Source organism: Dermacentor andersoni, chromosome 2, assembly GCF_023375885.2.
Source record: "Dermacentor andersoni chromosome 2, qqDerAnde1_hic_scaffold, whole genome shotgun sequence".
Taxonomy (NCBI): domain Eukaryota; kingdom Metazoa; phylum Arthropoda; class Arachnida; order Ixodida; family Ixodidae; genus Dermacentor; species Dermacentor andersoni.
Genome location: NC_092815.1, coordinates 108,311,884 through 108,339,320, shown reverse-complemented (window position 1 = coordinate 108,339,320; position 27,437 = coordinate 108,311,884). Strand labels below are relative to the sequence as shown.

General features: G+C 44.1%; 1 long non-coding RNA gene across 1 annotated transcript; it reads left to right on the top strand.

The window, feature by feature from the left end:
* Positions 1 to 14,325: 14,325 nt before the first annotated feature.
* On the top strand, positions 14,326 to 26,058 carry LOC126541274 (uncharacterized). The gene is made up of 4 exons (XR_011892540.1): positions 14,326 to 14,480; positions 22,769 to 22,860; positions 24,286 to 24,378; positions 25,868 to 26,058. It is a non-coding gene; the product is annotated as an uncharacterized lncRNA (long non-coding RNA).
* Positions 26,059 to 27,437: the final 1,379 nt, after the last annotated feature.

Genomic DNA, 27,437 nt, shown 5'->3' with positions numbered 1-27,437 from the left:
CACACGCGATTTTAAATGAGATCACCACTTCAACAGCGTTAGCGGTACCGCACTGAAAACCCTGTTCTTTTTAAATATTCATGTCGCGCAAGCATCTCAGAGAACAAAGCTGGAAGCTAGTTGCATATAACACATCTGTGAGATGAGTCTTGAAATATTCCAATATTTTTTTGGTTTCCCTTCAATTAACAATGTATTACTAAATAGAAGCTGTTCCACGAAAGGCGCTAAAATTTATTTACTGCCAATAAAATATAACAGACTCCAACACAGAATTTCTAAAACGCGCCGGCATGCTCACTTAAGAAAATTGAGCCAAGCTTATGCGACTGAAGATCTTGTACCACCTAATAGATTAACGATTGTAAGATGGACACGTCCAAACACACATCAATAACAGACACGACACACGAAACATAAGCATTGCCTAACATTTAACAAACTCTCATTTCAAAACGTAAGGTCATAAGCGCTCCTTTCTTCCTTTAATGACACGTCAATAGAAAAAGCAGGTTTTTTGTATTACCAACCTATCTGCTTATCATGTCATTATCATAATCTCTGTATATGCCCTTCCATTGTGATCCCCGATGGGACCAACACTACAAGTAAGTAAGTAAATAAATAAATAAATAAATAATCAGACCCTCCGCTAACAGCTTCGTGATGAGATCTTCGTGAATGATCACAGGTGTTGTGAAGCTGCTCAGCGTAGCTGTTCATCAGTTTGTATACATGCAGTAGCTAAATTAGGGATACCACTGGCTGCTTGCAAACTCCATGATTACAAATTAGAGCGATACCAAGCTGAAGGCGAGATTGGGTGCGTACTGAAAAGGAAGTGCAAGTCCCACAGCAAATTTAAAGCTGGCTACGTTTTCTGCTCAGTACACGAAGAAATCTATTTGGAAAATAGTATACCCTCTACCACTCACGCTTCCAGAACGCGTTCAAATGAATGCAATCTAAATTTGTTCAACATACTTTGACACGTATTTTGTATTTGTGTAGCGTACGCACGGGAAAGGCAGAAAACTGGCGTCTCCCATTACACGTCAATAAAAGCTGTCAAGTTTCGGGCCCTTCAACCGACGTAAACAAGGCAGCCGTAAATACAAAAGTAGCCATGGCCTGGCTAAAAGCCACTGGGTTAGACTGGCGAATTTAGGGAGACCGCAACGTAGAGTACTTGCATCAATGCCTCCTTATCTTTATTATCGTCATCACTTATAATTACTTTTCCTCCCTGTCACTCTTCCCCACTGCACAGCAGCAGGCGTGAACAAACTATATCTGAGGCCTACCTTTCTGCCTTTATGTAAATAAGCTTATCGCTTGCGGGCCTCTCTGACTTCTCTCGACAAGCTTGCGCAGAGGAGCCAATAAAGCTCGTGGATTTCAATGGTCTTGAATTTTAATTGCCTCTGAAATTGCATGTGTTGCAGTGATATATGAGGCGGCGCGTTATCACAGTTGACAAGTGAAATGTTGTACGAACAGGGCAGTATATGTTCATAAATGCAACATCAAACGCACAAATGCGTATTTAGCATTCACCTATGCGCATGATTGTGCACTGTAAAAGGACCTTCAACTTGCTCTCTAAATAACCTTACGCATTGTCTCTCTATCTTAGTTGTGAACGTTCTTGCGTTTATTATGAGCGCGCCTCCCGTATCAGAACGAGCTGGCAAAAAGGAAGTGCGGTAGCAAAATCAGTGTGCCGGTCACCAAGCGAAATACTCATGCCAGAACGACTGCAGCACAAGCTGACGCACATGCCTTGCGTCGGTGCTGTGGCTGATGGAACTTTACACACCTGGAAGTATATCTTTCATACCAGCATAGTAGTTTCAGACTCTATAGGCAACTACGAGGAAAAAGATGCCATTCTCATTGTGTATAGTGCTGTCGCATACGCGAGTTGTGTCAGTGGCAGTTCTGTTGGTTTTCGTTAGGAAAGTTTGCGGCGGATAGTTATTGCCACCGAAAGAAAACATTAGCGGGTATCCTTAGGAGCTCCCGCCGATTTCTGAAGACAAATAAGTATGCGAGAGACATGCTTAGTGGACAAAATTGCCGCTTGTTCAAAGACGTGTTCAAAGATACACTTGCCTTCCGCCTGTGCATACAATAAACGGTGCGCAGCCTATCTTAACAACATGCCTTTCCAGCGTTTTTCCTTTTCTCTCTTTCTTTTGTGAACTAAGTAAAGCCCCGTACACCTACACTTACAGTCCTTGTTGTTCCCGACCTATCTACCCATAGACCGATTGGGCGGTTGTGGCGCAACTTCCTCACCAATATATCTCTACCGAGTGACGATAGTTTGTCAGACCAATGCATTTAACCACGTTCTTTTCGAAAAAGAAAGTATACAAAGCTATTCTCAAAATAATTTTTTAAAAACTAGATCAGCTGTGTTTTCCACCTTTGATCCGTTTTCCTGTTCTATTATTTTTCGTGCTTTCTGGGATATCAAGTATGAGCTGCAACGAATTATCTGGAGGAACATAAGTAAATTCCGTATGTTTGCATGCTGTTGTACGAAATGTACTCCGGAATTGGAAAACACTTGGTATACGACGGGGACGACTGCTCTAGTCAAAGAAATGAGAAAAAATAAACATGGCTGCATTTGTCGAAACAGATATAAGCATTGCTGAACTGATCGCTGTCCCACGTTATATGCAAAATACATTTATTTGTAAATGAACTGCCCCTGGTTGACATCTGTCTCGGTGAGTGAAAGTTGAAATCTTTACTGCTTATGCGGCAGGCTTCGAATAAACGTCGCGTCATTCCTAGCAAAACTTGCTAAGCGTGTGTTCTGTTTTGTGTGCGCTACATACATGTCTGTAGTTTCTGTATCATTTCAGTATTTTTTTTTTATTAAGATGAAAATAAACCGAGGAGCAATTGTCACCGTTTGCTGACGACTGCTCCCCATTTCACTTGATTAATTATATCGAATAAACAATTAGAAACATGGTACATTATTGCATTAGTTGATAGCTAATTATAATAGAAGAATAATATATAGCAGCACTAACAGTGAAATTCTGTATCTGAAAGCCATCGTAGTAATGAAGTCCACGAATATATAGGGTATACAAGTTTCAGATGAAGGAATGAGACTGCAGTAAAGTCAATATTCGTGGAAAATGACAGCGCCTTCAAGGAAGCGTTAAAAAGATTCATTTCTTGGCGATCCAGTACTTTTGATGGCCATGGACATATTTAACACTTTGGCATGTGAAAAAGTTTGATGAGCATCAAGTAAACCGAGGCGTTGTCCATGTGTTGTCACTTGATTTACTTGCAGTAGCATGCTAAGCGTGACGCCCGGCAAAAGTATATCTCTCTCAGTTCTTAGCAAATGGACAGCGTAAATGCAACTACGTTGTCCGTAGCAGCACACGTATGTGTCCTAACACAAAATGCTTCATTGCGGTCAGGGGGTTTTCGTTTTTCTTTGTATCCTTCGCACTGTTGTACTGATAAATCAGAATGCATTTGCAGGTTTTACGTGCCGAAACCACAATTTGATTATGAGGCACGCCGTAGTGGGTGACTCTGAATTAATTTTGACCGCGAGGAGATCTTTAAGGTGTCCGCAATGCACAAGACTCGGGCGTTCTTGCATTTCGCCCCCATCGAAATGTGGCTGCTGCGGCAGGGTACTGATAAATCAGATTTCCCAGGAGGATGTAAGGGCCCAGAAGGACTCTTGAAGTGAGGCAGGAGCAGGTTGATTACTTCAGTGAGATACCTGATAGCAAGAAGATGTTCAGGGATTCTGGCGACATATCGCACACAAGCATGGTTCAAATCCGCCGTTTCTCCAGTTGGTAGCGAAAGGTAGGAAGTGTAGATACAGCTTTAATGTTTTCGCTTGCACATATTATAGGCTCTTCATATTTTTGGGGGGAGAAGGACGTGCAGGTAGAAAGACTCATTACATTTGCAGACCGGTTTATATGTAATCCATGAAGAGACTACAGAGAACACTCGTCGGCATTATATGACGTGATTAAACGATGCAAGCTTCTCCTTCAGGTATTGTAATGTGGCGGCAAGCAAAAGCCACCCACACCTAGGAATATCTGACTGGTAGTATAGGATATTGTCACGTGGTAGTGACGGTGAAGAAAGCAGCCAAACTGAGAAAGACGAAACTAGCGTTTTATTGGGCGAACTTGTGCCCTCAAAAACAGGCAACACTCAAAGAACGGCGACGGCAGCGAACACAGTCGGCGATCGTCGAAAATCTGATCAGCGGGTCAAGCGCGTCGACTTTTATACATCAGCCGTCGGATGCTCCAGAGTAATTGCTGGGACCCGCGTGCCTTCCACAAAGTCCTACACCATTCGTGTCACGCATACATGCAATCAGATTACGCAAGGTTCGGCGACAACAGACACCGGATAGAAGCATCGATAACATTATAGAAACTTCCTATACATGTAGGCGCGTCCTGCGCTGAGCGATAACATTTGTTAGGCGGTGAAACGTGTCGCCCGATAGAGACAAACAAGTACACGTGTCAATATATACGTGTTTTCAGGTCATCGAGGTAGATGTTTTTCCTTGCAAGTGCTATCACAGGGCACTTTTCTGGCGGCGTTTCAAGTTATCGACTACGCAGGAACATTTTGATGCATTAAGTGTTAAGGTTGTGGGGTTTTACGTGCCAAAACCACTTTCTGATTATGAGGCACGCCGTAGTGGGGGACTCCGGAAATTTCGACCACCTGGGGTTCTTTAACGTGCACCTAAATCTAAGTACACGGGTGTTTTCGCATTTCGCCCCCATCGAAATGCGGCCGCCGTGGCCGGGATTCGATCCCGCGACCTCGTGCTCAGCAGCCCAACACCATAGCCACTGAGCAACCACGGCGGGTGATGCATTAAGTGTGTGCCACACTTTGTGGAGTTGTGCACACTTAACAAGCATCATACCGCCCATCATAAGTAGGCGTCAAGGCACGCATTTATACGACCCAGTTAGGCAAATGTCGACAAGTTTTTGACATAAAATTCCACCTTGAGGCATTCAACGCAATACCCTTGTACAGCCGACTGCAGGCGACTTTAATCGAGATGTAAACAGTTCATACAGTCGGGTAGAGTCTAATCCTGGCGTAATGCGGCTACCAATGCCCTTTTACGCCAATATGCTATGCGAACTGCCTCATAAGCAACATTATCGAACGCTCCGTTAAAGTCTGGAAAGAACCGCTATTGCGCCACGTTGCCCAGATTTTTCGTGCTTGCATTACAAACAAAACAACGTTCTTAATGCTATGGCCTTTCCCAAATCCTCACGCCTGTGAAGCCGTAGAGTAGAAAGACGTGCGCTAAGAACGATCTGTCCACACGATATTTATACAGCGATACACCCAATAAGACACGTCTTGTGCTACCCAGAATGCTTAGCCAGAAGGCGGTAGGTATCTTCTCGCTCAAAACTTGACCTCGAGGAACAATTGGCGGGAATATGGAGTATTGTACGCAGCCCGACGCGCCAAAGCAGCAGTATATATTTAGCCGTGTTGCTGTTCACCAAATCATCGACAATCTGGATGCAGACGATAGTTTTTGCTGCAACATAACTGAGCCGGCGGCAATTGTGGAAGCGTTAAGTACTATTTTTCAGTGCCGCCAAGCTGCTCCGAACAAACCGCTGTCAGATGAATAATTCACTATTGCGAAGGTTCCATATATATATGATGGCCCTGGCCTCCGCGAACAATCATCGTGACCGGGCCCGGCAGCTTAAGCTATACCAGGCGACCGCATATCATTGAAAAAGCTAGGGCTCCTCCAGTCCTAGACATATGCAACAATTCTTGGGAGAGTGGTAACCCTCAACCATCCTGGGCATTCGTTAGTGTCATCCCAGTTCATCGATCGGGCGAGTGTCCGACAGATATTAATCCACATAGAGCTACAGCAATTCTGAGTTATATTAGTAATTAGCTAATGAAGAAGATGGCCTTCCTGCTCCTAGGATTGGATAGAAATAACACGAAAGTCAATACAGAGTTAAGTCATCTATGCAGAGCAATTACACTCTTCGACAACGCTGCAATTTGAGAGATTATATTGAGTGCTGTGTCACCGTGTATAGTACAGGAGGACACTTCTGCTGGAGTATCTTGTAAAATAGTTGTTAAGGACCTTTACTTTAGAAACAAAGTAGCGAATAGCAGTGCTTTACATTTACAGTCCGTCCTGGCTTCAATAACTCATGAACAGAAGAACACAAAGAGATAATTAAGGCAGATATGTTAATCATGCAGAAAAGCATCTAGTTGGCTACCCTACACTTCGTGAAGGAAAAACGTTAATATAAATATCCTTGATAGAGAGTAAACAAAGACGCGTCGAATCCGTGCACGTAACCATCATACAGCGAAACGCCTTTACAACAAAGGGCCTCAGAACGCGGAAATTCTTAGTTATCCACATCATTTCACTGTGAAGATCGCACACCGTACTGCTCACAATGGAGCAGGCTAGACGCGTCGAATATGTGAAAACATCTATTTAACATGCTTTCAAGTGAGGCTTAGTGAAATAAGTCACTATTTTTGTGTGTACTTCTCGAGGCAGAATGTGCGAATGCAGCCGACATTCATCGCGCCGACGGCATTCTCCGCAGCGAAACGCGAAAGCACCGGCAGGTAAAGCCGCAGGTCGTCGACTGACTGCAGCTGTCGCCTTCCTTGCCGTCAAAATTCTTCGCCGCTTACAGGCTCGGCCAGGCGCGTGCGACGGCGAGCAGAGATGGTGGTGTTCGTTGCAAAACAAAAAATAAATAAATAAATAAATAAATAAAATAAAAGCAGCCGTCGGCGCGCCTATATTCGGTCGTTCTGCAGGCAAATCTGTTGTAGTGGTATTCGTTGCAGAGGTGTTCACAGTAGACATGAAAGATGTGAATTTGGCCTGAGCCTAAGCGATCCTTTATTATGCAGGTCATTATGTTGTAGAGGCAGTCGTATAGTCGTTCTACTGTATGGAGCATCCTTGCGGCCTCACCGGTTAGCATCATTTTGATGTTCCCTTTCAGCAAGGAAGGAAGAAAAAAGTGGAGAAGGAAAGGCAGGGATGTTAACTAGGTTAGCTTAACCGGTTTGCTGCGTTACACATGGGAGCGGGATGGGGGATGAAAGATGGGGAAAGGAGAGAGAGAGCACATAGCACAGCACAAACATCGTCCGTTAGAGTCCATCACTCTTGCATGATACGCGATATCACTGTCGCAGCTGCTTGTCCAATCCCGTTTCTTTCAAAAACCGAAGTAGTCCCTTCGTCGCCTTCAGCTGCGATGTCTTCTGTCGGCGGTATGTGAAAATCGTTTTGAGGGACAATGGTCTATAGTGTCAAGGTGCGCTAGAACGGATGCCAGGGACTATCGCTGAACATTATATTCCGGACAGTCGCACAGGATGTGTTCCAGCGTCTCCTCGCAAAGACAGGCATTGCAGAGAGCGTTGTCGGCCATTCCAATGCGAAATGAGTAAGATTTCGTGAAAGCCACCCCTAGCCATAAGCGATAAAGCAGAGTCGCCTCTCTTCGGCGGAGTCCAGTTGGCATACAGAGACGCATCAAAGAGGGCAGGTGCTATTGACGGTTGACGGTGGCTAGTCAACCGGTACCTGCGTGTATGTTTCAGCAAAACTGCAGCACTCTGACTTACAGACTCCGAGTGCAGACAAGGGACTCATTGGAGAACAAGATGTCGTGGGGTTAAAACGCACATCGACATCAAAACATAGCCGCTTGCCACAACTAAATAGCATGGTGTCAGCACACACAGGCAAACAGAACACTTCGCACTCGATGACCGCGGATACTTGCTGTCAAAACGTTGACGGCAGGAATCGCGGCAGCAGCAGCGAGCGAACGGACCGTTCTGTGTATCGCTTCAACGCAAACTGAGGGGTGGGAACACAGCACATGCAAAGCTACGAGCCGTCGGCCCGCCTACACTGTGCCTGCCAAAGCAGATCGCTTTCAAGATAAAGCCCGTGCGACCGCGTGCGGCCGAAGATACTATGACGAGCACATCATAATTGGATTTCTCCGTTCTTTCTACGCATGCGCGAGGAGCAGTGGTCGCGAGAAAGAAATGTGGGGACTTTCGGTCCTTGAGATTTATCTTCGCCTAGGTACTACCGAGAATAAAGTTGTTAGCTCCGTTCGTCCCTAGCCGAGCTGGTAACACAATCGACAGAATTCGTGGCCGGCAAGGCGAAGAAGCCGTGTACAAAGTGAGCTTGTTGATATTTTGTTGCGCCGGTAGCATATTAAATTTTTATAGTCGCAGGGGGATATGTTTGGAAGTGAGGTGTCTTCTCGGATGACTTTAGTGGCAAAGCATTACATAGCGCCGATGCGCCATTGTTCATTATTGTCGTCGAGCAAGGTCAGCATACCGCACACTTCAGGAGATTCGCGGGAACGGAAACAGCTTATGAATTCGACTGCCGTGCCGTTGCAAGTTTGTTGCCTTTTTTTTTTTTTTTTTTGCTGCGGTTCCATATTAAATTCTATTAGTCGCAGGGGGATACGGTTGGACGTGAGGTGTTTTCTCGGATGCCTTTAATGGCAAAGCATTACGTCGTGCTGATGCATGGTTCATTAGTGTCGTTGAGCATACCACACACTTCAGGGGAATCGCGGGAATGGAAACAGTTTATGAGTTCAACTGCCGTGCCGATGCATTAGTTATTAATGTAACTGAGCATACAACACACTTCGAGATTCGTGGGAATGGAACATTTTGTACTCTGTATGTGAAAGTACTAAAACTTGCGTCGCCATTCAATCTGAGCCGTAAATCGTTGTGAAAGCTGTACAGCCACACTGGCAAAACACTACGCCCTGCGGGTGAATACGGAACAAATGTGTGCCACAGAAAAATGGTCGTCATGCAATTTCATAGCAGTATATATAGACCCTTGGAAAGCTGTACAGTAACACTGATATTGGCTACGTGGTGCAGATTCGTAGCGATTCTGAGGTGCTTGTGCGCAAGGGTAAAAAATGAAGGAGCGCGTATTGCTAATCCCTGCTGTTACGATGTCTAGCTCATATATGGAGAGCTCTATGTGGGTGAAACAAGGGCTCAGATCGCTACAACCGCGTGCGAAATAGCTCTGAAGGCCTACCAGTACACTTGTTCGGCGTCTACGTGCTTGTACTGCGACAGGAGACGTGACGGCAGGTGCGCACAATATATCCTCTGACAGTGGCCGCTTTCCACTGCTTGTGTACTTCTCCGCAATACACTGCGTATGCTTGATTGCGCGACATTGGTGCCTTGCGGCGAAGCTGACTTTAAGCAAACGGCTCGAGCCATCTTGTTTGTCACTGCGGATAGAAAACGCATACACGTTCAAGCTATTTGAGCTGCACCATTTTGTCGATGTTTACCCCTCTTTACTAAATGAAGAGGATAACGTACGCCTGTGTGGGTGATTTAAAGGATTGATAAAAAGCCTGGTAACCTATGTGCAGTCAGTCAAAAAACACTATTTATGCAGGTGTCCACGCTCCCGTAAAAAAAAAAAAAAAAAAAAAAAAAAAAATGCAATTTGGTGATGACCCTCTGGAGGTGGATCCGCCGCTACGTAAGCACAGCCGGCTCATCAGTCGCAAAGTAGGAGCTGAAAATAACTTTTTAATGCTCATCATACGACATTGATAGCGATTTATTGGTGGTCAGCCAGTGACAAACGCATTGTACTAAACAATGAGACTTCGCCTTAATCCGCAATGTCTATGTGGCGAACAGGAAAGCAAAAAGTTAAAACAATGTTTTCATACAAGGGAAGTCATCCATGTAGTGGAATTACGTTTATCGTTGGTGTAATGTTGACGCATTTACTTTCTGAAGTCCAACTTTACTGCAACTTAGTTTCCATTGGTGCAGGTGCTTCTACTGGAAACATCCAAACTATGAGTTATCAAATCAGGTTGCCGTCTTGTAGTTTTAGAAGTTTTCCTCCGGTCTTGTCTTTTCTGAATCTGGAAGAGCTGGCTGATTGCACAAACCACGGAGCCAATATCAGTGTTACTGTATAGCTTTCACAAGGGTCTACTGCTATGAAATTGCATGACAACCATTTTTCTTTAGGATACGTTTGTTCCGTATTCATCCGCAGGGCATAATGTTTTGCCAGTGTGGCTGCACAGCTCTAACAACGATCTACGGCTCAGATTGCATGGCGACGCAAGTTTTAGTACTTTCACATACAGAGTACAAAATGTTCCATTCCCACGAATCTCGAAGTGTGTTGTATGCTCAGTTACATTAATAACTAATGCATCGGCATGGCAGTTGAACTCATAAACTGTTTCCATTCCCGCGATTCCCCTGAAGTGTGTGGTATGCTCAACGACACTAATGAACCATGCATCAGCACGACGTAATGCTTTGCCATTAAAGGCATCCGAGAAAACACCTCACGTCCAACCGTATCCCCCTGCGACTAATAGAATTTAATATGAAACCGCAGCAAAAAAAAAAAAAAAGCAACAAACTTGCAACGGCACGGCAGTCTAATTCATAAGCTGTTTCCGTTCCCGCGAATCTCCTGAAGTGTGCGGTATGCTGACCTTGCTCGACGACACTAATGAACAATGGCGCATCGGCGCTATGTAATGCTTTGCCACTAAAGTCATCCGAGAAGACACCTCACTTCCAAACATATCCCCCTGCGACTATAAAAATTTAATATGCTACCGGCGCAACAAAATATCAACAAGCTCACTTTGTACACGGCTTCTTCGCCTTGCCGGCCACGAATTCTGTCGATTGTGTTACCAGCTCGGCTAGGGACGAACGGAGCTAACAACTTTCTTCTCCGTAGTACCTAGGCGAAGAGAAATCTCAAGGACCGAAAGTCCCCACATTTCTTTCTCGCGACCACTGCTCCTCGCGCATGCGTAGAAAGAACGGAGAAATCCAATTATGATGTGCTCGTGATACTACGCTCCACCTCCCTCCCCTCCTCCAGTGCCACGCGCGCGACGGAATACGGCGCGCTTCCGCCCTTGCTACGCGAGATTGAGCCGCCATTGTCGGCTCAGCATCGCAGCCCTTTCACTTGCACACACAGCGTACGACGCGCGAGGATGATGTTATCCCAGTACGTCTTTACCGCAAACAAAACCTGCAGTAACTGTCATAGGAGATGAACCCGGCGTGCCTCTGCCTACCTTCGTCCCCCGCGACGCTTCACCACGTTTCGCCTTCTCCGCTTCGCTCAACGTTACCTGCACTTTCCTCTAGGTGGCGATACTTTGCCGCTTGCTCGCGTTCCTTCGTTCTTTACCCGGCGCACGGTTTTCTTTACCTCCAGGCGCCTTCCTCGTCAGCTTGCTTCGCGGCTTCGGACAGACACAGCGGATTGCGCTAGCTTGCCAGTTACGCTTGCGCGTAAAAAATACGTCGTATGGCCGCCGTGTCAAGGGAAAGCACGTGGCAACTTTTTCAAGCCAGTAAGAAATAAATATAACGCTACCAACGTAGTAAACATATGTGACTCTAGAAACTACCTATGCGAAATAGAACACATATGAGATAGAGACACGCGAAGCTACTCTGTCCTTGACACAGCGCGAGGGATTAGCATTTCTTTTTTTCTGATTCACGACAGTTACTACTAAAGAAATTTAAAATCCCGAATGAGGCTGACAGATAGAGTAGCACATTGTTATACAAATGTTATGAACATGGATAAGGTGCCTGAGAAAGACTGGTCAACGTTTCAATAAGAGGACCTATCTTCTTCAAAGGCAGCCTTGTCATCCTCGGCAGGTTGGTTTTAACAGGGTGACGACGCCTACGCCGAACTACTGAGGCTAACGTCCCTTGAAAGACATTCCAACTACCCCATCCATTACCCCCAGACTCCGTGTCACCATCATAACACCTTCAAAATTACCCGACACACTGCTGCTACGCTACTCAAGTCATTCTTTCAACCTGTGTGTTGTTATTCGCGCACTGGTCGGCTGACCGGCTCTTCTAAAACCATAAATGCACGCCGCCTACGACACATAGCGATTCTGTTCAGTCCTCTGAAGGCTCCCTCCCCTCTTGCTCCACCAACACCCTCCCATGGCCTTCTTTTTGTTTACATTTTTTTTAAATCCCCCCCCCCCTTTTTTTTTCTGCCACCTTTCTACTCTGCCGTACTTGACCCCTTGTCTGAGAAACCAGTCCTAGATACGTCAAACGACAGCGCTCATTTTCTTTTAAGTCTCTCCCTTTACAGTCAGCCGCCTCCGACAACGACCGCCCGTGACGTCACTCTACTAACCTGTTAAAACTAACCTGCCGAAGATGACGAGGCCACCTTTGACGAAGTTAGTTCCTCCTATCGAAACGTTGTCCAGCCTTTCTGAGGCCCCTTATCCCTGTTTATAGCCTTTATATCACGGTGTACTAAACAAATCTATGATTTATACCTCACAATCTATCGAGTAACTGTACGCCCATGATGACAGACCACGTTTTAGAGTGAAATGGCGTATGTATTTAGTGGCAATTACTTCACATATTTTCCCTCTCTCTCTCTCTCTCTCTTTTGACGGGCCGTAATCCTCTGCCTCATCGCTTGCGCTTTCTGCCGACATCACACAAGCTGCCGATGGAATGTCACGCAGGAAATGTCATCGTGCATAGCGCCGTCTTATAGCACAGCGGCACGTCGGCGTAAACAAGCGGTTCAAGTTGACAGCAGGCACGTATAGTAGTGCTTATTGTGCATCCAGGAAGGTAGGCAGCAACAAACTCGCCAAATTTAGTGCCGTTGCAGTTGCTTGTCCTTTACGAGAGTGAAAACAAGACGACGAAGGCTTTCTTCCCCTGAACTTGCGTGGGCTAGATACTAGTTTGAGTGTAAGTGATGTCAACTATACAAACACTCCTGCTGACCTTCGCGTTGGGCACGTGTTGGGCCTACCGAAACCGCAAATGTGATGCAAAGCTTATTTCTAAGCGCCTTGGGTTTAATCCAGATTCCTGGAAGGTACGTTGTGCTTTATTGTGTGTTTGTTCATGTAAGTGGTCAGTCTCCCTGCGATGCTTTTTAAACCATTTGTATTTAACATTCTTGACGTGACAGAAAGTACATCGGAATTCTTGAAGCGATAGTTTGTCAATAAGCGCAATGACACAAACAGGGGGGGGTCTCATCGTAGTATTTCGACGCGTCGTTTGTTTTTGGAAATCTATGTTTCATGTGATTTGGCCGTCGCACCACATTCTTTCTATGTTGTTTAAATATACAGCCTCCTCGAAGCAAAATTGAAATATTCTCTAAGATAATAAACGCACTCTGACATAGGCCTCAGCCCTTGATGTCGGTGAAGCGGAGTAGATGGCGCCACCTACAGGCACTGACACCTTTCTTAGACGTGCCTAGATATTTACCAAAAAAAATGTCGCTTTGACGTTACTTTCTAAACTGCCTATATTGACAAGTTACGGTACCATGGTTACGACTCTGCTTTAGGTTACAATCTCGCACATAACTCGTCCAAGGTCACATCTCAAGTCACAGCTTTCCCTGCTGATGTTACTGCCAATGAGATACCAAAATGTTTTCCAGGTCGCTGACTGTGCCAACCCTGATAATTAAAGAGTTGTTAGGATGGCTGTTCTCTTTCGCATTCAATCTCTTCAGACACTTCTGCATTACCTTCGCGCTATGAAGATGTTTAACGGCACAAAACCAGCTTGCTCTGGAGAGTACTACCAACGCAGATCTCAAATCTGGGTTCGCCCTCATTCTGTTTTGTGTTGACTACTAGTTGTGTGAAGAGTAGGGTTGTACACGTTACAGAAAAAATCTTATCAATTACAGTTACACTTGTTTATTAAATGTATTTAAGGAGATGTTGATGCCTATCTGTGGCGCCGGCTACTCCTCTTCTCTTACATGTTAGCTATCGCCGGAGAATTGTCAACAACCACAAAAGTTGTCTAATAGACACATTAACAAACATTCACGTACTCTCTCAGTACTGCAACATAAATAAATGTTCGCGCAACTTGCTGCATTCAAAAAATGCTATTTATTACTGCTAACAATTATTATTTCTGGGGCTCCAAGAAGGCTCTCTCAGTATACGATCCGTGAAATGCTGAAGAAATCGTCCACTCCACAAACAGAACAACATTGTGTAACATTAGCACAACACAATGCCCCCTGATAAATGTCAGCATGTTTCGTGTTTTTGAGAAAACTGAAATCGTTCTTATCTTTTGGTTTCTTTTTCTCTTTTATTTCAGTTAATCAGCCGCGGTCATACTAAATATCACTTAATGTTCTACTCAGACGGCAACCTCCCCTCTATGTACAAATGCTTGTGCACAACGACGGTTACCGACAAAGCTGGTGAAAAGTATCGCAAAAATGTAAAATTTCACTATTCGCCGAATGAAACGACCACGTAAGCAAAAATACGTAGCATTTGGTGTGAAGCGATTTCTGCTGTATTTTATACCGTAATTTGCACAGATGATAAAATCGTACAGAATGTTCATAATAACGTTTGTTCCTTGTTAGTTTGTTATAAACGCAAACCGTGCGTGCCATGTTGTTGAAACTTGTTCTCACGTGCGCACTGCAATTTATTTCTATGTATTTTGCGATCACTGCTCTACCAAGCTTGTTATGTTCTAGCGGCAATATTTATTGGCTAATTGAACAATGCTCCACTATTGCTCTGCCATATCTTCCCGTTTATTTGCCCGTGTAGAATGCTTTCTATAATGACGACTAGTGCGCACTAATATGTACATGTAGGCTAATAACTGTTCCCCCGTCATCAGTCAACTTATATCTCACTTCTCTTACGCTGTACTAAATCCTGAAGCCTGTGAGGTGTCTGAATTCGTTAAATAAACTAAAAAAGTACAATTCCTTTCAGCATAATGTGCATCTCTACAAGCACATAACTACAGAAACTGCCTAAGACTGCTGATACAGTTGAAAGTAAACAAAAAGCAGTGCACCGGTCTCACTGCATATTCCACTACCTAGCAAAGTGTTGATATGCAATATGTTCATAGAGATGGTTTTGCTCTGTAGGTGCCTAATCTTGTTATGATTTGCTAAGTATTTTTTGTATTCTATAATATTTCAGCTGCAGGCAGCACAGCCGCCAGTAAAATCTACTTTTCTTTGCCCTCACGAATCCCGCAGCAACTCTGTTATTAATGCTGTTATGTGCATAGTGATGTTGCATACCTAAATACACATAGACTAAAGCATTGAGACCATCTCGCAGTGTGGCATGCAAGCTATCTGGACTTTTATCTGTCGCCTGATAAGCCTCAGTTTATGAACATATTTGCAATTAACAAGAAAAATAAGGGTATCCGAATGACTCGATACTTGTTATACTCGATACGTTATACATTATACATTATACATTATACATTATACATTATGTTATGATACTCGATACATGCTAAGAAAAGCAACAAATCCAAAGAGAAGTAGAAGAAATTAAGTGCTATGTTTGATCTAACCGTAGAAATAATAAAGTAACAGAAAATGAAAGTCTAGGAAATGATAACTCGTGGAAGGTGGGCTCTTCTGCTTTACACGTATAGTCAAATTAAGCCACCATGGTGGTTATGCTCCCGTACACTTCCTTGAATATTTGTCTATGTGTACAAGATTAGCCCAGGGAGTGTTAGCTAGAGTCACTTGCAGCCTAGGTGGCCGGTGTAGAACATCCTTGCAGCTACTACAACAATGGTACTAAGAATGTGATAATAGTACTATTGTTGTTGGTGTTTTTGTGCATATCTCTTAACGCAAGAAATTTATGGCATCTTTGGATGGTTGATGTGATGTTTGGGGTGGTGGTTTTCAGTAGGCAGTATCAGCTTCGCATTCCTAGCCGGCAATTGTTTCCGCCTGACCATCTCTTACGTTCTTAACAAGACTATGTCACCAGATGACGGCAAAGTCTGTGTCTCGATTAAAGGTACTCACCAGTCGCAGAACACTTCTACAGTTTACTGCGGATCCTCCAGGGATCACTACATCTTCATAGATCGCACATGCAACAACTTTCTTTTGTAGGCTGTAAAGCAACGCTTTTCGTTCCTCGTGGAACTGTGGGCATAATCAGAAAGTGTTCCACATCACCAACCTTCCTCGCGAGTAAGTCTCTGCAGCACACAGCCTTTATGCAGAGCGTTGTGGAGCGCCCGAAAATGATCGATCGGCTGAATACATACATACATACATACATACATGCATGCATGCATGCATGCATGCATACATACATACATACATACATACATACATACATACATACATACATACATACATACATATTTCAATAAAATGTGTAGTAGTATTCGTACCACGGAAGCGTAAATCGCTTGTGAGCGGGACACAGCAGTCTCTGCAAGGTCAACTCAGAACACATGCAAGTTAGAGAAACAGAAAGTACGATAAAAATGAAAAAAAGAATTGTATAATAATAAGAACTGCCCGTGCATGACACAAATTACACAATAAGCAATCACATCAAATATGAAATTCAATGTAATCTAGTCGAAATATAATAAACAAAAATATATCAATAGATAAACAATACGCGTCGTAACAGCACCGTGAAGATAGCAAAGTATTGCAAATGCAGAAATAACCAAGATTTCACCACTCATTTCCTTTGTTTTACATACTGAAAGCATTTGCTCTGGCAACCAATTAAACTAAATAGGGACATAAAGCTGCCGGCGCCTTTCTTTTTGTGTGCATATATTTCAGGAAGTTAGCAGTGGTCCACGTTACTTAATGTTTGCAGTTTGCTCCCCACAGATGCGTCTGCGTAAGCAGGCGTTTGGTGTGTTGTGACACCACGTACTCGAGCACATAAGGGTTCGACCCTCCCGCGTGTAGCCGTGCGCGGCTTGTAGCCGTATAGCCGTGCCTGGGGAAATGGGGATTCCGAGGGTTGAGCCAATGCTGGATGTCCGGACCTTTAAGGCCCCCTGGCGGAGGCAACACATCTCTTTGGCCTCTACTTCACGTAGTCGGTTCCTCGAGACTGACCCACCTGGAGGAAATATGCAGTCCCCTTTTCCTATCCTCCTTTTCAGACTTCGTCTTTCTCTCTCGCCTTTTCGTCTGTCCTGTCTTCTATTACCTTTTCACTCCAGAATTGCCGGGTGGCAAGGGTTAAACTTGTGGGGTTAGCCAGCCTTGGGTATGTCATATTTGGTTATAATTGCGGCATTTAGCAGACGTGGGCAGGACTTGTCCTTTCCAGGTCCTGCAGCGTCCCCTCTGTGGGCTCCAAGGTGGGCGGCTGGCGTCGCTGACGAAAATTCACCTTTGCATATGGCAAGTTCATAACCCCCACTCACTGATCACCCTCAGAAACGAGGGCGCGCCGAAGACGTTTTCAAGTAGACAATTTTCCACGATTTCATATAGTCTATTCTGAGAAAAAGGAAAGGCAGCGAAAATGATCACACCTTTTCTTGTTGCGAAAACACTAACTGAAGTTTTTGGACCAGGTTATGAAATCTCCAAGTTGGTAAGCGATGATCTCCTTCTGGAACTCCGCGAAATGAAGCAACATGAAAAACTGTCTAATCTAGTGTCAGTAGGGGATCTCCCAGTGGCAGTGACACCACACCGCACTGTGAACACTACCCGTGGAGTCGTTTCCGATGCCGACCTAATGGAGCTGACTGAAGCCGAAGTACTAGAAGGCTGGAGTGATCTGCATGTGATCAATGTCAAGAGGATAAAGTTCAGGCTTGATGGTACAAAGATCGAAACGAGGTACTTAATTCTAACTTTCGGATCAAGTGTTGCTGCCTGAGACCATTTAGGCAGGATATTTAAAGATCCGGGTCAGACCGCTACGATGCTTCAGTTTCCAAAGATTTGCCACAGTTCACAGAACTGCCGAGGCTGCAAGACTTCCACTAAATGTGGTGCCGAAGAACACCAATACGACAATTGCGAGAATGCTCCACATTGCGTCAACTGTGATGGGGAGCACACCGCATATTCGCGGTCCTGCTCATCCTGTAAAAACGAAAAAGAAGTAACACTCAAAGTCAAAGAAAACATATCGTTCAAAGAGGCACGCAGGCGGGTGGCGTACCTGCCAAATAACAGGTTTGCCGAAGTGTTGCGTCGGGGGGTAGCGCCACAACAGTCTCTGGCGGCTATCCGGCCCACACCCAGTGTGCCGGAAGGAACTGCATCCGTTGCCCTTGGTAAATAACCGACGTAACAGGTTGGAAGACCAGGCAGACGCTTTTGGAACACATTTTCAGCATGTATCTAGCTCCGCGCACTATAGACAGACATTCGTTAAACACAACGAAATGGAAGAACGCAATACACTTAACCACAAATGCAGAACAAACGATTTATATAACCATACATTAAACATTGCTGAGCTTAGAGCAGCATAGAACGCTTGCGAAAGCTCTGTGCCGGGAGCAGATAGGATCATGTGTGATATGAACAACAACAACATGCACACGGACACTTAAATTCCATTGCTCGCACTTCTTAATAACATTTGGGCAGCCGGACATCTTCCAATGGCATGGAAAGAAGCTATCGTCTAAGTTTTAAAACAGGGTAAAGAGCCATCCTTGGTAACAAGCTACCGTACCATAGCACTTACAAGATGCCTATGTAAGCTTTTAAAAAAATAATAAATCGCCGTTATCTTGCATTTCCTAGAATCAAACAACATGCTTGATCCCTATCAATGTGGTTTTCGAGAAGGTCGGTCTACAACGACCATCATGTGCACATCGAGGCAAGCATCCGCGATGCATTCGCCCATAAACAATACTTCTTGTCAGTTTTTCTAGATATGGAATAGGTTTATGAAAACACATGGTGTTTCGGCATTATCAGAGATCTCTCTGAAATGGGTATGCGTAGCAACATGCTTAGCATAATAGAAAGCTATCTCTCACGCCGTACTTTCCGTGTTAGAATTGGTAAAGCTCTGTCTAGGTCATTTACGCAGGAAACTCGGGTACCGCAGGGTGGTGTACTTAGCTGTACTATTTTTATTGTTAAAATGAACTCGTTAAGTTCGTGTGTTCCACAAAGTGTATTTTGTTCAGCACATGTCGATGATGTACACATTGGATTTAAATCGTGTAACATCGCAGTCTGCGAGCGACACGTTCAGTTCGGGCTGAAAAAAGTCTCAGCATAGGCAAATCAGAACGGCTTCAAGCTAAATACACAGAAAAGTTCCTGCACCTTCTTTACAAGAAAGATGGGCCTTGTCCCAGAGCCTGGTATCCAGCCGCATGGTCAGCGCTTACCTTTGAACACACAACACAAATTTATTGGTGTCGTACTTAAAACTTCCATTCATTCCACATGTAAAGTATCTGAAAGTGATATGTTTGAAAACAATGAACATTCTTAAAATTCTGGTGTACACGACATGGGGTAGTGACCGGGGCTCCTTAATGAACCTGTACAGGAGCCTCATACGGTCCTGTCTGGACTATGGTATTGCGGTATAACGAACTGCCGTTCCAAGCGCTTGAAAGATCTTGCACCCCGTTCACCGTTTAAGTATTCGCCTGGCCACAGGCGCCTTTAGAACAAGTCCTATGCAGAGTTTATACGTAGAATCGAATGATTGGTCAATCCACCTGCAAAGAACATACATAAGCTTCGCATATTTCCTAAAGTGCAATCTAATCCTGAACAACCTTGTTATAAAACCGTTAATGGTTTGACATCTGCCACGCTACTTCAAAACCGACCTTCAATGAGAGAACCTTTCTCACTATACATGAGGGAGATGAGCGAGGAAATGAATGTCCCACTACATGTGCATCCACTGGTGGCTCCAACAAGGCTGTTGCCACCATGGCTGTGGCAACTGATAGAATGCGACACGTCCTTTGTCGAAGTTAGAAAGCGTGCTCTAGAGATGCACATCCGTATGCACTTTCTGGAACTCCAGTCGAAGCACTCCTGTCCAGAATTTTATACCAACGAATCACAGTCGCCTAGTGGCGCATCTTACGCGGCAGTCGGGCCATCCTTCTCGGAATGCAATGTTCTGCAGGCAGAAACGAGCATCTATACAGCAGAGGCCTATGGATTACTCTCGGCCATAAAACACATAAAGGCTTCAAAACTACAAAAAGCTACCACATTTACAGACTTCCTCAATGTAGTAAAAGGTTTATTGTCTTTAGGGAAGCACAAGAATCCAGTAGTCAATTATCTTTACTACTGTCTGTGTACCATGTATACATCTAACCAACATACTGTAGTATGTTGAGTGCTAGGCTACAGAGTCACAGTGCGCAATATGCTTGCAGACGAATTGGCTACATCCATAACAACGCGAACCTGTAACACTACCATAGCTATCCCTCCCGCAAACTTGAAGCCCTTCTTGAGCAGAACGCTGAGAAACATTTGGTAATCCATCTGGGACCGTGAAACCTCTAATAAACTTTATTTAATTAAGCCGCACGCGTGAAATTGGCCTTTGGTAACAAAATCGCGACAAACGCATGTCCTTTTCTGTCGACTGAGAATAGGACACGCATACGGTACTCATACTTACCTGCTTACTGGCAGTGAACCTCCCCTCTGTGGTAGGTGTGGTGAGAGGCTGACTATTCTCCGCGTCTTCGTAGAGTGTTGGGGACCAGAAGCTGAACGAAAGAAGCACTTTCCTGTAGGGTACCGGTGCCACATTCCCCTTCATCCGGTGTTGTTTTTTAGAGCAGACCCAATTTTTGATCATAAATCAGTTTTACATTTTTTACAAGATGTCGATTTATTGCGCGTTTAAGCCCACGATATCCTTAGCACATCCTCTCAAGAGATGCTGATGCTGGAATAGTTGCGACCTGTATGGCACATGGCTCCCGGCCTTTGTGGTTAAGGGCCTTGGTGAGACAGCAGTGCTTTTTGTAGCCACATATTTTGGTACATCACCTCTTCGTAACACATCGTTTTTCTTTAGCTTATGTCATGTATCATTGTCTAGTTTTATAACGAATGTATTTACGCACTTTCCGACGAATATTTTTAGGCCTCTATAGAGCACCGTTTCATTCACATCTCGTTATTCATTATTCATTTAACAATGGCAGACTAATATCATACTCTTGGCGCTATTTGGCCACTTCTGGAATTGCGCCAATAAATCCCAATTATCATCACAATCACAGCTTACTTTCTTAATGTTTGAATTTACAGGAGAAATGATTTCTTACAACTACTGCGAGTATAAATAAAACATTTAAAGGATGAGCTTCAGCACCCCTAATTCTTGGAATGGTATCTAGGCCATCACATTTTGTAACATGCACTATGTTAGCCGACAGCCTATATAAAACTTTGTTAATTGGTTAAGCTCGTCTGTGGGAGCATGAGAGAGAGAGAGACAAAAGGGAAGGAAAGACAGGAAGGTTAGCCAGTGTAAATACCGGCTGGCTACCCTGTGCTGGGGAAAGGGGTAAAGGGAATAAAAGGAGAAGGAAGAGAGAAGAAAAAAAAACAAGAAAAATGCACACAGTAACGCGATGTTACGCGCAACAATAGTCAAAGGCGTTCGCACAATTCACATGTCCTTAAGAACTTGAGCATGAACTAAACACAGAAACAGCGCACCGTAAAATAGATTCGCCAAAGGTTTTGAGTAAAATTTAACGCGTATGAAAGAAGCTGTTGTGCTTAATTCGATATAGTTGGATAGAAAGCAGCCAAAGGAGCGTCACTACGTGTTCTATACATGAGCACACTAATATTTTTTTCTTTCATCGAAGTACATTCCCGAATACCTAACATTAGGGTAGAAGGGTATCGGTAAACATTGACACCGTGTACATGAGCAGTCATGAAATACAGTATATTCTTGGAACTCCAAATTTTTATGAAGGTTCCTAAAACATATTAGAGCGGTTTCTGGTTTATTTACGTATATTTCTTTATTCGAGAGCCAATCTAAGCGTGCCTCGAAATGAGGTTGTGAGAACGTCACAGCTTGACTACGCGAATCATGAGACTTAAGCAACGCTCTATCGTTCGGCGTCCTGAAAAAGCTATGTATGTCACTTCAGATTAGCCAGGTCATTCCTATATATATTAAATAAAAGATGGCCCAATACGGAACCTTGAGCGACTTAAATCACTGAATTCCTCTTTGTATTCATTGTTTGGAGGCGACCAGTATAATACCTAGAAAAAAAGACAGCTGGTACAATTCTTTAAACCGAACACTTCAATTTTTCCACCCTAATAGCTAGGCATTGGAGGGCGCCAAGTTTATGGTTTTGTAACAGTTTTGTAACATTCATTAACTGATTTACGAAAATTTCGCTTCACATATATTGGAATATTTGCGCTGAATATGCATAATTCCTTTAAAGACTACCTCTGGGAATATTAGCCAGTGCCACTCCCAGTAAAGGGGAGCTTGTGGAACGATTTTGTGGTCACCAGAAGGATACCAATACTACAACAGCAATAACAACAGCTTGTTCTACTACTACTACTACTACTACTACTACTACTACTACTACTACTACTACTACTACTACTACTACTACTAATAATAATAATCATAATAATAATAATAATAATAATAATAATAATAATACTTAACTGTGTAACTGCTAACAGCAAATCCCCCCGTGTGAGTTTCTTTAAGAAACATACTCAGAAAAGCGTTGCAATTTTTTTTAGATATCATGGAACTGACACAGTGTGGTCGATCAAAACGGATCCATATTATGTCTACGATAACGCATTGAATGTAACATACTTTGCCCGAAAATGTAAGGACAACTTTCTCATCTTTAGTCCGAATTCTGTTGATGCCCTCAGTTCTGCTATTTGTTTTCTTCTAGATACCCCTTGTATAGCTCATTACTACCGCCAATAAAGAATTCCTTTCAGTCAATGCAGCACGAATAGAAGAAATTTTGTAACGGAATCCTTCCTGTCACATTCTTTTGTAGTATCATCGGTAAGATACTATCTATTGTTAAGTCTAAAGGTGTGCAGTGACCGATGTTTTGCTCGTAATGAGCGTAATTGCCACTTACCATGCCCTAGTTTAATGCTGCATGTTGCCAATCAAAAATAATGTTGCTCCAAACATATCAGATATGAAAACTGCACATAGCACTGAGCCCTTACAGTTATCTTTTTGACAAGATATATATTGCCCTCTTCCGTATCATAAGGTAATATAATGTGCGACAGTAATTAATTCTCTTCATAAAGCGCTGGGCTTCTTACCGAGCTAAGCTGCTCACCGAGCTGACTAAAGTTTTGGACCAATGAACATTCACTGAACAACCACTGAAGTCTCATGTACATAGGTTGAGAAGCAAGGCTTGTGCAGTTGCGTGCAACGTGCGCATTCACGCCACGTGCTTTTAATTTGCTCACTAATCGCCCATGTCCTGATTGATATTTGCTCCAAATTTCACTGCGCTAGCTTTAATGGTCATCACACAGACCTTTCGTTCACGTTTAGAGCACGATTTAAAGCGGTCATTCTCCACAGGATCAAGTCGCAATAGCAGGTTTGCTTTGACACAATAAGCAGCCATTGTCTATACTGCCTCAGCATTTACTGGGTCTTTACAGCAACGCAAGTTAATTTTTTCGTTGTCCACGCAAGCGCAAGTACGTGAAAGCACCACGTACTACAAATGGTACCATTTGAATACGGGGACATGTAAAAACACCGTTTGCCTTGGACGCAGCATCACATAAAATGGGATTGCGATCGAATATATATAGTGGAGATTATGTTTGCTTAGACTAGCTCAGGCACGCAAATTCTAAATAAATTTAGAAGCATGCGTATTGTCTGTGAGATGAGGTCAACCCTAAGTTAGGGCAAATGTAACCACCGGACGACATTATTTGCCATTCCCTACACCTATTATTATGTAATGGATATCATATTTGCATATGATATCCATTACAAAGAAGCGAGAAATGTTACTAAAACTTAATTCTTATTGTTTTTATACCACCCCGAAAGCGCGCCGTTCGGTGCCTGGTCTTCATTTTCTCACTCATCCACGTTTAATTAAGCGAAACAGTGCGCCGTCTAGCGTAAATAATCCTTTATAGGTACGACCGTGCAATAATATCTCTGTTTAATATCATACTTACGGTGTTTTGCACTACCGGTGATCAAAAAAGAGGCTATTCACGTAGTGTTAACTTTTCCCACTTTTCAGCTACTTCGGAGATCGACTTCAGCGAAATGTTTTCGATCAGTCAAATAATTTTCGCTTACGGCAAGTGCGTAGTATTGCAATCGGACCTACTCGGTAAGACACTTACTTATTCGTAATTGATAATATTCTCTTAGCTCGATAGTATCATGCGACGAATGTTTTACGCGCAAGCGTCAGTGGCCCGCCAGTGAAACCGGCGATATTTAATTTCAAGCAGCGAAGGAAGCGCGTGTCGGAGGAGCAAGGCGCCTGGACGCAAAGAAGGTAACTGCGCGCTGGGGAAAGTACGAAGGAGCGCGCTGAGCGCGCCGCAAAGCAACGCCACCTTGAGAAAAGTTCAAGTGGCGTTGAGCGTAGCTGGGAAGGAGAAAGGAGGCGAAGCGTTGCGGAGGAGGCGGGTACGCGGAGGCACGCTGGGTTGACCTCCTCTGGCAGCTGGTAATGGTGATGTGTGCGGAATGAACGTACCGGGTTCGTCTTGAGATTATATCGTCTCTACACGCCGTTGGTTGTATGTGCGAGTGAAAGCGTGCGACGGTGAGCCGACGATGGCGGCTTTTTCTCGCGCGCGCAAGGGAGGAAAGCGGTTAGGAAGCACGCCTTCTTCCCACCAAGTGGGGGCGAGGGAAACGGAGGGGGAGATGCGTTCTACTCCGGCGGCTGCTGCGTACGGCGCGGCCGCGCGAGACTTCTTGAAAACAATCAGCCATGCGGACAGTCTAGGCTTCTAGGCGCAGTGAGGGCCGCTAGTTTCGTGTGCGCTATAGCACCCGTACGCTTGCGCGTCAACCGCGTTCAGGAAGTGAAACGTCGCTGTAGCGTCTTTACGTTAATTTTTTTAATAGCAGCGTTAATAGCAGCATTATATGCATAAGCATGGCATTGTAATGAAAGAAGCACTCCTATACTTGATTATTAAATCTATGCGTTATTATCCTCTGTCATTGGGAGTAAAACTGTTACGCTTGTCCAAAATGCGGATCTAGGGGGCTGTGTCATTGAGCTTGCTGTACGCAGTGACCTCGACGTTTCATAAAGCGGAATATGTATTTTTATATGGCGCTACTTTTTCTGTGCAATAACCTCCAGATTCCAGCGACCCTTAGTTTATATCACTCTACCACAACTACTGTCAAAAACAGTTTTGAGTGCTGGGCTCCTACGCGCGTTGATTGTAGTACATAATATATTGCGATCGCATCTCCATATGTGTAGGGTAGGCAACCCAGCTCAGGCCTGGTTAACCTCCCTCCCTTTAATTTATTATTTTCCCCCTCTCTCAAGATACCTTAAAAGATAGCGCTAAAATGTCTTCACGCAAAGGTTAAACCATCTCAGTTTACTAAACAAAATCATTGGACATTAAACCTTAGGACGTTGAGCAGCAGAGCTGAATCTAAAGCTCCCTTTATTATACCATACTTCGAGGAGCTACTTTAGAGCATATTGAGCTAATCCGCTGCTGGAACTGTCTGTATGGTCCGACATGTTTTGTCTTCGTACAGTGAAATGTCTAAGCATTAAATCGTTTACTTTATATGTTTTCAGACAATGACTGAGATTCAACATTTCTTTTTCGCAGGCTACCAGGTTTGGGTTCGTACTCGTTATCTTAGAAAACATAAGAAGATTCCTTACGTTTGCACATTTTTCTACGAAGCCTGCGCCGGAACCAACAAGAAATGGGTCTATGATTGGGTCCATTGTCCCAAAACAACATACAGGCTGCCTGAAAACAAAGAGCCTCTTGCAACATGAAATAAAGTACGCGTCTTATACCACCAACTGACTCAGTATAAAAAACTCAGTGCCCTTCCACTCTGTGAAGGAGGATGACCAGCGAAGCTGTGTATGTGGGCCTCTTAATGGCGAACTGCACCTCCGACGCGATCGACCCGGCATTGCACTATCTTCGGGATTGGCCCACGTATGGCGAGTGCTTAACGCCTCTGTCACCTCCGCCGTGGGTCGGTTTGGCATTGCACTATCTCCGGGATTTTTTTCTTTTTTCAACACGCGGGCAGGAAAGTGGGGAAAGTAGCCCTTAGCAAATTTGCTGTAAAATAAAGAAGAACACGCATTATGTAATTCTGGCTCTTATGGTCAAATTCGGATACACTTTTTTTCCTTAGACCCCTTTGCAACTTTTTGTAAGGAGCCGTTGATGCTTCCTCACCCTTCAGCCGTCCTAACCAAAGGGACCCTTTAATTTGTTGGCCAAGGAACGGATTTCACGCGGCTGAATTCGAGAATATTTGTCATAAATCTCACTAGAACACTTTATTTGTCAAAATAAAAATCGCTCGGGAAACATATTTTTATGATAAATGCTTATTAATTATGCAGGGCGTCCCAGATAAATTCAGCCAGAGCTTAAAGATATGCAAATTCAACTTAGCTGGACAGAACAAACGGAATGTTATTTGCCGTCGCTTGGAAATACCCAAACAATTTTTTTTTAAATTCCGCCTAATTAGATAACTAGTTCATTAATTAACCAACTTCTGATATGTTATGATTGGAAGAAAAGTGTCAATGAGAAAATTGTAGAGCGGCATGAAAAACTCCCGATGTAGCTTTGTGTTCCTCAATGCGTGCTACAAAAAAGTGCTTTTCCAAGCGGGCAAGAAGCGCGCGAAAATATGGAGGACGCTTAAGCTACGTCTTTAAGAGTAGAACGCGATAGCATTCCAAGATCCCTAACTGCTTCTCACGCTTCCCGGCAACTGGAGTGTATGTAACCGTAACGTTTAGCGGGAAACGCTTCCGGCGAACGCTATGTACGAAGGAGGGCTTTCTGGTCGAAACGCGGTCCCTTGCGTGGGCCGCGATACGGCGGAGGCGGGTGCCATCTGGATGGTGCTCTTGCAAGGAACCAGGCGCGCCGCTCCGTGGCCTCCAAGGTACTCACGTACGCGCTGGCGCGCGCAAGTGGCGGACGCCGTGGCTGGTCTATGGATGGTAGAAACGCTGGAAAAGGAGTTTCCTTGAGTTTTCGCGCAACAGAATTATGTTTTCACTCATAGTCAAATTACAACCGATGCTATCATGTCTCTAGGTTGCGCGTAAGTCGTACTTTATGATTTTTCTGCGTATTTTAGCTTGAGAAATTCAATTAGTTCAGTTGCTTCCTTGCGCCACATAGAGGGCCT